Consider the following 13,221-nt stretch of genomic DNA (forward strand, 5'->3'; position numbering starts at 1 on the left):
GCCTGTTTTGTTCCCCACTCTGTCTCTGGTGAAGCCTCTCGCTGCCCCTGAGCCTCTGGCCTGTACCCCACTTCTGTATGCACAAATAAATAAAAATCTTTAAAAAAAAGTCACTTAACTAAAAGTTGCCCCTGAGCCTCTGGCCTGTACCCCACTTCTGTATGCACAAATAAATAAAAATCTTTAAAAAAAAATAAATAAAATAAAAGATGTGACAGAAATACCAAAAAAAAAAAAATCAAAACAAAACATTGTTTAGAAACTACTTAGTTATAGGTGCAAATGGCTTATTAGTATTTTAGAACTAATAGGCAAAAGTACTAACTATTTACTTCTTTAGCTGTTAACATATTTATCTACCCAACATTAACTGAGGACTTTTTGCTGTGTGTCATGTGTGTACTTCTATTTAGTTTAACAGTGGACAACAAGCTGGATAACCCAGGGAGAAGTGAGCCAAAATTTGAATGGTAGTGGCTTGCTCTTCTCTGAGACGCATTGTTTAAGGGAGTCAAAAATAGTGAAACAAATGCATCGTCATTAGTAGAGAAATCAGAAAGACTTACCTGGATTGAGTGGCCATGTAGTAATAATGAAAATGCTAATATTTATTGATCATTCTGTAGAGTGCTGAATGGACATTGACCTAGTGCTTTAAGGGAATTATATTACTTTTCATTACCTTAGGAGAATCTTTGTTCAATAGATGAATTGAAATGACATAGTTAATGTCATTTAGTTCATCAGTAGTAGAGGCTGGATTCAGATCAAACTATAGAACCCCAAACAAACTACAGACTCCTTTCACACCAAACACAGCTTATAGGATCTTGAAACTGTGAAAATTGAAAGCTAGAGGTATGTGAAGGGCTACTGCCAGCATGTTTGTTAAGAAGTTTAAGGGATAAAAATATGGTTACTTAGGTGATTCAAAACAGAAAGTACCTTTGCACTGTAACTATCTGGAACATTTGGCCAAGGTATTTGGATTTGAAACAGTAGGGAGGCACTGTGGGCTTCTGAGTGGACAAATTGAAAATGGGGAATTCTGCCGGCTCTTTGTGTATGTTGGATAAAGTGTGGAGAGGTTGAAAGTAGAGAAGGCGATCAGCTAAGAGGCTATTGAAATGATACGTGTGGGAGAGAATGACCTGGAGTGGCTGATGACTGGGGAAATGAAAGGAAGGACAGTATCAGAAACTTTGTAAGGGATGTATCTGTTAGATTTGGTATTACATGTAAAGGAAGGAGTAGTGAATATGGCATTTCTGGGTAGATGTTAGTTGATCCAGAATAAGGCATCAGTTTGGGGGGTTGGGGGAAAGTTAAGTTTGCTTGCTAAATAAATTTGTTTTACTAAGTTAAAGTTCATGTAGAGACAGATTTGTACAGATGCTAGGCAAATCCTTATGGTTAGGATTAAATATAAACTAAACAGGACAGAGAATAGGGATTGATTTATTAATGATATGCACAATTGAACAAGGAAGGAAGAGGAGAACTGGGGATAGTGTTTCCATAGGAGTTTAGAGTTTCACAAGGATCTATCTAAAGACATAACATAGATTATTTTGTTATTAGTGTGATTTGGTTTTGATAGTTTTGGGGGGTCCCTTGAGTTCAGGACTGTTGCAGCTATTTAAGCACCACAGAGGAGATTTAATTTTGAATTTTAAAATGCAGTTGATGACTCTTGTGAACTTTAGATCCATGGCACTAATTGTCTAAAATCACAAATACTCAAGAACTTGTTTTGTAAATAGATACTCTAATTTGAAAATACTGGTATGTGCATATTTAATGACATTTATGTATGCATGTTCATGAGAAAGACTTTGTAAGAGTAAAGCATTCTTTTGACTATAAGGAAATAGATTTATTTTTTTCCGTGTTCATTGCTTCTCACATTTTGATGAGTTTTATTTTCTACTAGTTAAAAAAAGATCAGTACTATTCACTAGGCGTCCACCTTTTCATATCCCTTTGCCCCAGTTTATAAAATTGGCATACAATAAATAAATTCTTATGTATTGGACTGTGCTGTAACTTTACAATGGTTGTCAAACTAGGATTTTATTTTACTATCCTTACAACCATCATTTTTTAAAATTTATCTTTTTTTTTTCTTTTACTTCTCTCATCCCCAAACTGTCATTGACCCAATTTTGCTCCATCAGGACTACACAAATACTAAAACAATTGAGTTTTTTCCAGGTAATTTATAGGGGTTTCCAATATACTACTAGATGAAAAAAGAAAGATGCATAAAGAAGTATATACAATATTCTAGTTTTTTGAGTTATTTCATATATTTTGTGTATTTATTTACATACATGTGTATATATACACCTTCTACACTTTTGGCCTAACCCCAATTCTTATATGCATAAATAAATAAATTTATTTTAAATGTGTATAAATTTTGAACAATTTAATGTTTAATTGAATAAATAATATGTTAAAATTGCAAATTTAAATTGAAAAATTTAAAAAGTAATGACTAAGCAATTCAGAACCTAAAATTTTGAGAGAACTTCCTAAAATAAATTGGATCACATGACTCCAGAATGGGACACACAGGTGGTGATCTGTAGTTTTCATATCCACTCTGGTTGAGTTTTAACCAGTTCTTTAGAATCTTCATTTTATACAGTACTTGTCATAAACTATATAGAGTTCTCAAAAAACACATGAGGTATTTAGGGCATATGAGTACCATAATGAGATTTGAATCCTTATATCAACTGGAAAGATGAAAAGATATTTAAAAAGATAAGAAAATTGCTGTCATTAAATGTCATGTTGTGTTCAACTACCAAGCAATGTATTTTTATTTGTCTACAATGTGCCAGGTCAGGCATTGTACTAGATTCTGTCTTTGTTAGAAAGGAGTTCAGTGAAGGAGGAGAGTAGTTTATTTTTAAAAAGACTTATTTATTTATGCACAGAAGAACTGAAGTGTGGTTTAGTAAAAACAGGGCTTCACATTATGGATAGGGGTGAGATATAATAAAGCTCACACATTAAAAAAAAACATACAGATTATAACAAGTTCAATAAGGAAATGAACAGAGTGATGGAAAAGGCCATCATTTTTCAAAAGGGTGGTCAAGAAGGCCTCTGAGGAGGTGATTTTAGAGCTGAAAACTGAAAGATGGGTGGAGAGAATTCCAAATAGATAGTTTGTAAATTTAAAAGCCTAGATGTTCATGAAACCTTGATATGTTCTGGTCTACAAACAGAAAGGAAGCCAGAGTGCCTGAAGTATCAGTGAGTGATGATGAATGGTGAATGGCGAGTAAGAAACAAGACTGAAGGAGCTATATAAAGCAGGGCCTAGTTTATAGCCATGGAGAAGTTTTGATTTTTTTTTTTTTAAGATTTATTTATATATGCATACAAGAACTGGGGTATAGTCTAGAGGTGCAGAGGGTGAGAGGATTCACCAGAGACAGAGTGGGGAGCAGAATAGGCAGACCTACTGAACTACGCTGCTGAGGGAGCAGCAGGTGAGACAGGAGGTTTGCTGAGCCATGTGGGTCATTCACTGGTGGGGCATCAAACTCATGCTGCAGTGGCTGTCAACACTTTCATAGGGCTGAGACTTAATCCCTTGCCCCACCAGGGAGGTCCTGAAATTTATTTTGCTTGCATCATGAAAATTACTGAGAATCTTTCAATTTGGAAGTAGAATGAATCTATTTTAAACAGATCATATTGAAATGTAAACTTCTATATATTTATAGATTTCTATGATTTTTCATGGATGATTCCTTTGATAGGGCATCAGTTCTTCCGATTTAATTATCTCCTCTTCATAATGCTTTTAGAACATCTTGAGCTGAGTCTCAGTTAACTCCTTTTCATCCATGAAGATACAGAGTGTAATTGGAGCCTACATGAACTTTGTAGTCCAACGTGGGTTTGAATCCTCATTTTTTCCCTTTGTAATAGACCTTAGGTATCCACATTACTTTTGGGTAGGGATAACATAGGGTAGGGATGTTATAAAGGTTAAATGATTTAATGTGTAAATGATACATGACATATGAAGAAGCAGTAAAAACTTAGTCCCTTGTCCCCATCCATATCTTATAAAATGAGATGAAGATTTTTCTTTCCTGAATAGGAGCTGAGTCTCTTGTCTTGCTCAGGTAACTTTGCAGGATCTGTAAAGTGACTAACATGGTAATATGTGTTTAGTTTTATGTACATGTAATCAATTAGTTACTCTCATTCTTGAGACTTAGGTCTGAAGATCCCTATATTAGAACTACCATCATAAGGTAATTTCTCTATCTGTGCTGAGAAAAAGGGGAATGGGAATAGCTATGATCTAATACTCAAGACTGTGGAAGATATGTGCAGATTTTTCTTTTGATGCTTCAACTGCTCATTCTGGATTAGAGAAGAACATAGTCCAATAGTAGACTCTCAAATACCAAGATAAGGACCCCTCGTAGAGACTTGTAATTCACTTTTTATGAGCATAACTTTAATAATCATCTCTCTATTCAGCCCAGTTCTCTTTTAGTTAGTACTGATGAAATTTCTGAAGCATCCTTCATTGAAACCAGTGTCATCACTAGTTACTGGACTTCTAGAATTGTGCTAATGCATATTTATACTGAGTCTCTGTTATATGTTAGGCCCATTTTATACTCTATAAGTATGATTAGTGTCCCCATTTTGCAGATAGGAACTGAGCCCCAGAAAAGTGAGCAACTTGTGCGAGGGTGTATAGTAACTCGAGGATGCTTTTATTTTAATGCATCTTGCCTTTTCTGAGTAATGTTATTAGAGATGCAAATATGGTAGTACATATAAAATCACATTGTTATTTTTCTGTAGCCTTTTATAAAACCTCTATTATAGAAAATTTCAAACATACAGACATTTAGAGACAAATATGTGTTAATGAGCACCAATGTTCATGGCTAATCTTGTTCATCTGTATTGCAGCTGCACTGGGTTATTTTGAAGTACTTCTCAGACATATATTTCATCCATATTTCAGTATTTATTTCTAAAAGATAAGAATACGGAGAAACCAACCAAACAAACCACAATATGATTATCACACCAAAAAATATTCCTTAATGATATGGATTCCCTTCAGTATTGCTGTTTCCCTGACTGTCTGAGATTTTTAAGTTGCTTTACTAAAATCAGGATCAAAGCCAGGTTATACATCGTTTTTGGTTGATCTGTCTCTTCAATTTTTTAATATTTTCTACTTTCTGCCAAAATTAAGGTCCTTCTTTCTTTGTGGCAGAAATCGTGGTATTTAATCAAGGCTTACCAACATAAAAGCATTCTCTTCCCCAGGAGCTGCACCTTGATTGTCAGAGACATGATTTGTTCGGACTTATGTATACGCTTCTTGTATGTTCCCATGGTTACTTACATGAAGAGATTGAAGTATTTATTTTAAGAACAATGCAAACTAATTATTCAACCTTCTCTGCCCTAAGAAATATTCTAGTTCCAGTTATTGAGTTCCCTACTTCACTACTTCATTTCCAAGATTTTGGCCATTTTGAGGAGAAAATTGGGTAAATACGGCTTATTTTAGTACCTTCAGCTGATTTCAGTTACTCCTATTCTGTTAGGAATAGCATTGCTTAGCAGCTGACAGGATTTGGTATAATGAATAGAAAAACTAAGAATATTAAAGCAAACAAAAATAAGCACATAATATTTCATGGAAGCAATATGAGTTAGAAAGGCAGATTTCTGGAGCATTTTCTTTACAAAATCAAAAAGACAGTTTTGTTTCTAGAGTATGTGAAACTGAAAATGCTAGATGTTTAAAACTGTTTTTTTCCTAATGCATAATTAGCTGGTTTTAGTCAATATCAGAAGAATGTTGCATCACTAATAAAATGTTTTTAAAAATTAATGTGGCTCAGTAGAATTATGAAAATTAATGTGTCTACAGATGTTTACTATTATTTTTCTCATAAAATATTTTTGATAGATGAATTCCATGTTGTACTATGGTAAAAGGGTTTGTGTGTCAGGTCTTTTGTAGTCTTAGCTCACTGTGCACAGTACTTGTGTAGTGAAAGGGCACACATTCTTGACTAAATTTGGTTTTTGTTAGGTGTAAAAACAGTAATAGTGAAGGACAGCAAGAGGATTAACTTTGTATGTACCGCTCTTGCCTGGGTACATGTCCTCCTCTTCTATTGTTCATGTAATTAATTTTTCTATAAATGAAATGCTCCATGTGATATCTTAGTTACCAAACTCTGTGACATTGTCATTCGAGTTACTGGAATTGAAAGGATGTAAGATCTGAAAATGTCAGTACATTTCACTTGGAACAAAGTCATGGAGGAGCAGTTTGTTTTGAGTCATATTACAGCCACATGTGGGATAAGCAGAGAGGAAGCTGCCTAAACCAGTCAGGTCTGCTTTCCTGGTAAAACCAAGAATAGAGTCAGTCAACGCCAAGGAAACCTTGCTTTGGAGAAAGATGAAGAGTTAGAACAACAACTCCTTCATGTGTGTCCCAAAGCAGAAAAATTGAACAAGCAAGGAGGGAAACTCAGATCCTGTGCTTTTCTGTGTTAAACAGACTATTTCAGTAGGCATGAGTATTACAATTTCCACGTACTTTGGTGTTCAAGATCTCATTTTCCCCTCTCATAGTAAGACAGCTCTTTCTCTGCTTCTTGTTAAATAGGAAATTTGGAGGAGCTGTGTGCTTTGCTCAAAGAGTTAGTGGCAGAGGAAATAAAGAACCTGTTTTCTGCTACTGGCTTCATGTCCATCATGTTGTGATTCTCTGAGTTACTGGGTGGTAGGAACTGTGTTTTATTGATTGCTAGATACCTAGTACCAGGCATAGTACCCAGCACACAGTTGGTGCTTAATTGTTACTTTTTTGAGATCTATGGAACAACAAAGTATTTTCTCCTTAATTAAGAAACATTGGTTTACAACACTGCATACCTTTTAGCTGTCTAGGTTCACTAGTTTTTTTCTGATGTAACTTCCCACATCCATCATCAAAGTACTCCTAATCCTCTACCGTAGTTCATTGAACCTCATTTGCCTTTTGCTTTTCACTCCCTGCATGTCCACTCTAGTAACCTCAATTCTGCAGTCATAGTTCTTTAATAAATGATTGTAAGTGAATGTGAGAATAGCCTCAAATATTTTAACAGATTTTTGGCTTACAAAGTAGTGTCTCAAGTGTATTAGTCTGGTTTTGTTGTGAATGCTTAAAAATAAAATCCTTGATCTTGATACACTATATAATTTTTTAAAGTAACCAGCTTTCTGGTCACAGCAGATCAAAATTTTCCTTTATTATCTCTGAAAAGTCTTGTACAAGTATAAAACACAAAGGATCTGTTTTGAACTTAAGCCATTTAAACAGGTAACCTGTATCATTTAGGCTTTTTGTTTTTTTTCTCATTTTGTCATTAAAGTTTAAGTTGAACTTTTTTTCCCCTTCTTACTTAGGCGAAGTTTAGGATTATATGTAAATTCTTAATAAATCTACTTTGTGGCTAGCCTGTGTGGTAGGTTGCATACATGCTAAAAGTTTAGTTAAGGTTAAATTTATTAAATTGCAAAGGAGTTACTACTATCTGATTTACTCCAGTCAAGAGAGTCTTGATATGTTGATCTGTTGACATGATAGGCAAACATTTCTAGTTGATATTATGTTCTTACTTGAAGCTAGAGGAAGTTCAGTATAAGTACAACATTTATTGTATGTGAAACCCTACCATTTTTTACCAGCAATAATTATGATTAAATGTATAAAGATTTTAAAATTTCATAAGATATATTTTATTTCTTAAGTTATATAATGTCAAGGCTTTTTGAAGCACATGTGAACTGTATTCAGTGTAAACTTAAATGTTTCTAGCAATGTCTAGAAAGTCACAGAAAGTAATATGTACTTTTACATTCAAATACTTTAATTTGGTTTAGGAAAAAGTTTAACCAAGAAATAAACCACCTATTTTTGTTCAGATACTGTTAGCTCCTCCTCGTCTGTGTCTTTCATGTGACCTTGACTCCTTGCCCAAGAGGGATTTGCAACTGCTTAAGAAACATCTTTGAAATGGCAAGTGGTTAACCCTAAAGTTATTTGGAGTATGGATGCGATATATGGTTAATTTCATTTAAAGTCACTTTAACTCACCCTTTGGTAAGAACAAAATTGACAGAATATTATGATATAATTAAGTTACCTGATAAATAAAAGTTTAAGCGCAGGAGACCCAAAACCTTGTTGTAAAGTGTTCTTTATCATTTTTAGTGTAAACACTCAAATCATTTTCATTAGTAGAAAGGGAAAGCCTTAATATTTTTGTCTGCTTAAAATCAATTAAAATATACTGCATTATAAGTAAATTAAAATAAATGTATCATTCTTATTTTGGTAGTATTTTTAGTTTTTTAAGGATTTATGAATTTATGCATATAGAACTGGGGTATAGGCCAGAGGTGCAGGGGAGGGGAGAGGATTCACCAGAGACAGAGTGGGGAGCAGAATAGGCAGATTGCCAAAGTACACTGCTGAGGGGGAGCAGGGGGCAAGTCAGGAGAGGTCTGCCACGCCATGTGGGTCACTTCTGGGGCAGGGGATTGAACTCACACTAAAGCAGCTGCAGCTAGCTTTCAGTGCTGCGCTTTAACCCATTGCGCCACTAGGAGGGCCTCAGTATTATTTTAAAACTTTGCTTTTAAATATATCACCAGTTTTTGAGGCACCTGCTTTTTTTGATAAACAAAACATCTGAGATGTTTTAGCATTTTTACTAACCATGGGCAGGTTGTAATTTCACTTCTAAACTCCCTCATCTGCTCTGTTCAAGCAACAGTCTCACTGACATTGCCAAGTAATTGTCTTTAATTTAATGAGTTAATTAGTTAACTGTCTCCTGTAGAAGTCAACTATTGACTCCTTGTGGCTGAGACTTGTGCTTTTCCCCTCTGAGCTATACACTTTATCTTTCAGTTAAAATAGTGGAGGAGAGCTGGGGAAGACATTAGTAAAATACCGCAGGGTAAATGATTCCCTGCATCATTTAGAACACGCCAGATACTGGCAAAGCCTGTTCCAGTACATGTCAACAAAAGCATTTGTCTTCCTTGTTGGCTGTCGTGTCCTTGGTGATTGGTGCTAAGGCTGCTTTATTTCCTGATCATTTTAAAGGCAAGAATGTTATGAAATCCTGGTGATTCAGTAGGCACAGTATACTTTCACTGTGTGTATGTGTGCATAGTGGTGGTAGTTGGGCAGTCTCTGGGGCAAAAAGAATGGACAAACTTTGGACAATAATTGCCAAATTTTGTTTATAGTTATTCTGAAATGTTTTAAAAATTTTGTTTTGAAATTTGTCATTTGCTAGTTAAATTATCACTCATGCAATTATGAAAAGAGAGCAGGATCATCATAACCCGTATCTTATGTTATCTTATTTGGTATTTTGCTTTTCATTCCCCATTAAAAGTTTTTTCATACAAGTCAGGCTTAGGTGCCCTCCCTGGTGGTGCCACGGGTTAGGAATCAGCCACCTCAGTGAGAATTCGATCCCCAGCCCTGGAGGTGGCCCACATGGCGCAGCAGACCTCTCCTGGCCCACCCACTGCTCCCCTCAGCAGTGTACTCCCTCAATCTGCCTGTTCTGCTCCCCACTCTGACTCTGAATCCTCTCACCACTTCTGGCCTGTACCCTACTTCTGTATGCATAAGAACCAAATTTGAAAAAAAGCAAAATGGGCAGAGCAATATAAATAGTATGATATTATTTGTGTAAAAAAAAAAAGAAGAGAACTTGATAAGACTATTCACACATGTATTTGTTTATTTTATTGTGTGTGTATAGATATAGGTAAGACAGTCATACAGTGAAGAATGAGGAAGAGAAGATGCCACTTAAAGGAACTGATGAATCCACTTACAAGTTATACATAAGTTAAATATATATAAATAAAATGTTTGGTTATACATAACATCTCTGGAAGCATATGCAAAAAATGGTTTGGTTTTGGAGTGGGGAAGGTATTGAGTGACTGGGAGACAGAGGTGGGAGGAAAACTTTTCACTGTGTATCCTTTTGTTCCTTGTGAATTTTGAATGCTACAAATGTAACACTATTAATAAACAGTAAAATAGAATAGGTAAACATACTCAAATTCTTTTTTTCCCTTTTTCTACTGCCTGCATTCAGGCCTCCAACTTTCACCTGAATCTTTGTAGCAGCCTCTGCTTGATCTCCCTGTCCTCCAGTCAGTTTTTCTCTTTTCCCATCCGTATTTCACCTTGTCACCAGGTCAAATGATATGTTTTTCCTTCCCTAAAATTTTTAGTGGTATTCCACGACCAACAGTTTAGTGTTCAGAGTCTTCCACAGTCTGGTTTCCTACTGTCCTCTCTGCCTCACCTTCCTCTACACATCTTTGTATAGCCTCTTTATTACCATTTCTCTCTTCAGCTAACTCTGCCCACCAAAAAAAAAAATGTATTTTCCTATTTCTATACTTTTTTACATTGGCCTTTTCTAAATTTGAAAAACCCTTTCTCTCCATTTGAAGTTGAAGTTTATTTACAAGATCTATTATGACTATGATTTTATTCATCTTATCCCCATCCCATCCCACCCCACCTTTTCTTAGAATGAATCACTTCTTTTTTGTTTTCATAGTACATTTCTCAGGCCATTGTTTGGCGCTCAGAATCTTTCCAGTTGTAGTAGTCTTCAGGGAGACTGAAAGTTTCCTTTGTGTCTTTCTCCATGTCTCCTGTTTTTAACTCTTGTGGTCTTGTGATTTTGGTAAAACATACCAGATTATGTCATACTTTGAAGAACAAGGAAGAGAAGAAACAATTGGCAGGTAGAATCCACTCACTTTTAGATTGAATACCGTACAGTTTTATTTTTTTCTTCACCCTGTGTTTGCATATCTGTTTTTTTTTAACATTAAAGATTATTTAGTCTTTATAGATATATGAAATATCTAGAGGTCTGGGACAAGAAAGAAGTTATTTAAGGATTCACAGTCCACCTTGAGTTATATTTATCGTAGGTGGATAGTGTACTTAATGTGATAGTCTGTGATGTTCCTCAGAATACAAAGGAATCATTTTTCATTTAATTCTTTCCGTGTTGAGACAGCTGGTAGGTTGGTGTAGTAAAATTTACAAATGAAAACATTAAAATGTTTAACCAAAAAGCAAACCAGTGGGCCTGTGCTGGGATCCTTCCTCTCTCTGTCTTGTTTGTCAGAAGCAACCAATTACAACTGTTAGCTAATATTTTGGTTATTGACCACCAGAGTTGTGTACTGCTATTTCCAGACATTATTGATTTTCTTCTAAGTCAGTTGATGAAGACTTAGTTTCTTTGTTCCACTTTTCTTCTTCCATTCCTCTCAATATATTTATAATTTTATTAAGTTAATTTACATTAATATAACATTATTATAAGTACTGTTTATTTTGAGCCAAGCTACATTATGATAATGTTTCCTATTTTTGTGTAACAAAAGTGCTTTTTCAAAAAATTTTATAGTTAAAAATTTCTAACACTTCATTTGCTGACTTATTTGCTTACTTATTAATAAATATTTACTGAGTGTATACTATGTGCCAAGCATTATTCTTGGTGTTTGAAATACATCAGTAAACAATACCAAGATTTGTTTTTTTCCTTTGTGACACAATCTAGTTGGGAGGTAGACAATAAATATTTCAATCAGTAAAATATATATTAGAATGTGGTGTAGGTATTAAGGGGGGAAAGGCAGACTAAGAGAGCATCGGAAATACAAATACAGACATGGGTTGTAATTCTAAATATGGTAAAAGGGTGTAAGTCTCATTCAAAAGGTGACATTTGAGCCAAGTTTTAAACTCCTCCTGGTGTTACTTTCTGTACAAGCCAAGTGCCTTGCATAACCTGACATTCTATTTTCCCCAGTGGTTTACCGTCTTGAAGTCCTCTGTCTGCTCAGCCAGGTCTAGCTACCCTAGAGGCCTGCAACACAATTGTCTTGGGAGTTCCCTTGGCCACTGTCCTGGCTTGAGCCTCTGTTTCCTGGATCCCATATCTTCCGATTAGCTTATGCTCTCTTTTTCATGGAGTAAATTTCTCTAGCTTCTTGAAGAATGGAACAAATAGAAAACAGTGTTGAGAACATGGGTATCTCAAATTTCCTTAACCTACCCTGATTACTTTTTGAAAGTTTGATTAATTTTAGACATCTAATTTGGAAATCATTTCTCTCAAAAATTTCAGCAACTTACTTTCAAGTTTCCAATGTTTCTGTTGAGGAACATGATGCCTGATATTAAAATTTATTTACATATGACCTACCCTTCCTTATTTTTATATTCTACGATAATGGGTCAGTTCCTGTTGTGGATTTTTGTTTTGCTTTTTTTTTAATATATCAAGCTAGTCACAGGTCCTGTTCTTCAATTCTGGGAAATTTTCTAATGTGGTTACTTTGATAGTTGACTAAAGTTGCAACGTCAGTTGACTAAAGTTGGGCTGACTAAATTGCAACCCAAAGAGGAGCACTTTGGTTTTTATGTTTGGTCCTGCCATAGTACATAAGACCGTTTAATAAGGTATTTACTTGATAGGCAGATATCAGTTTGTTTTTAAAAATTGTTGACATAAATGTAGCATATTTTTGGTGGTTTTTTTCCTAGTTCCTAGAACTTGGACTTCATATCTATTTAGAAGGTCTTGTTTGTTATGCTCTTCACATTCATTACAGTGTTATGGTTTGGCTATCCCTGTGTTTTCTCCCAGTTCTATGGGCAGGATGCCTCTGAGAGTCAGAGTATCTTCTTACTTTCAGATCTTGGTCACCTTAGTTGTTGTTTCACTTTATCTTTTCTTTTTATATATATATGTGTGTGTGTGTGTGTATTAAATATATTCTCATATATATTTAAGTAAGATAAAATCTAGCATTTAAAACATTGTAAAGTACATAATTCAGTGTTGAGCTACCATCACCACTACTTTTGGGCCATGTTCATCACCCTCAAAGAGAAATAACCACTCTATCGTAAAATAATTACTCTCTATCCTCCTGCTCCCTCCCAGCTCCTGGCAACTACTCTTCTACTTTCTGTCACTATAGATTTGCCCATGTGGACATTTCTAGTAACTGGAATCATACAATGTGTACCTACTTGTGTCTGGCTTTAGCTCACATTGTTTTTAAGGTTCAGAC

At 35.1% G+C, this 13,221-nt stretch overlaps 1 protein-coding gene across 1 annotated transcript in view; it reads left to right on the top strand.

The window, feature by feature from the left end:
* The window catches only part of SLC25A12 (solute carrier family 25 (aspartate/glutamate carrier), member 12), a 65,509-nt gene that overhangs the window by 3,249 nt on the left and 49,039 nt on the right, over positions 1 to 13,221 (top strand). The window lies entirely within an intron of this gene.

This window comes from Condylura cristata, unplaced genomic scaffold (assembly GCF_000260355.1).
Source record: "Condylura cristata isolate star-nosed mole 26May11 unplaced genomic scaffold, ConCri1.0 scaffold00002, whole genome shotgun sequence".
NCBI classification, from domain to species: Eukaryota; Metazoa; Chordata; class Mammalia; order Eulipotyphla; family Talpidae; genus Condylura; species Condylura cristata.